This window comes from Amblyomma maculatum, chromosome 1, assembly GCF_055883805.1.
Source record: "Amblyomma maculatum isolate TAMU_Amacu chromosome 1, ASM5588380v1, whole genome shotgun sequence".
Lineage (NCBI taxonomy): Eukaryota > Metazoa > Arthropoda > Arachnida > Ixodida > Ixodidae > Amblyomma > Amblyomma maculatum.
In genome coordinates, this window is record NC_139344.1 from 249,164,192 (window position 1) to 249,164,959 (window position 768).

The 768-nt window shown below is 44.4% G+C and overlaps 1 non-coding gene across 1 annotated transcript; it reads left to right on the plus strand.

Moving 5' to 3' along the window:
- The first annotated feature begins 266 nt into the window (after positions 1-266).
- On the plus strand, positions 267-337 carry TRNAR-GCG (transfer RNA arginine (anticodon GCG)). Its single transcript has one exon. It is a non-coding gene; the product is annotated as a tRNA-Arg (tRNA).
- The last annotated feature ends 431 nt before the right edge of the window (positions 338-768 follow it).

Consider the following 768-nt stretch of genomic DNA (forward strand, 5'->3'; position numbering starts at 1 on the left):
GGTGGAAACTAGCAAAAAACGGCTGGAGGATTGGTGGCTTAAAAGCAGAGAAGTGACATAATGTTAGTAGTGTAGGAGCAAAATTTAATAAATAGAATGATGGTTTAGTTATCCATTCTAAATCAATAATTAAGATATATGGAGAAAAATGAGCATGATAGCTACTGCTACCACCCCGTTTCAAAGGGGACTCTCCTATATTCCTATATTCCAAGGTTCGTATACAGACAACATAAATACCCTAGCAAGTAGCAGGGGGGACAGCGGCCGATGTAGCTCAGTTGGAAGAGCACCGGACGCGATACGGAGGTCGTGGGTTCGGTTCCCACCATCGGCACGTTGTTTTTTCTTCTACTTTGTGTTTAATTATCTTTCCCCTAACAGATCACATTACTAATTTCTGTGATTATCCAAGTAACATTAAAAAAAATACATAAAGTACCATCTCCAACGCTTTCCTTGGCCTCGCCGACTGTTGACTTCTTTCCTTCATGTATTATAACGAGCACCCTCATTTCCCCTTCATTTATCTGCTTGTAGCTTACGGGGGTCTTGGTTCTGGCAGTCTTGAAGCCATAGGTAGCGTAAGAGGGTTCTAGCACAGCTTTCGCCCTCGCTCTTGATCACGTTCTACGTGACGCTGGCGGTAACAAAAGACATTCCACGTCCGCCGCTATGGTTGAAGGTGGCGCTGGTGAACACTCTCAAGGTTTGTATACAGACAACATAAATACCCAAGCAAGTAGCAGGGGGGACAGCGGCCGATGT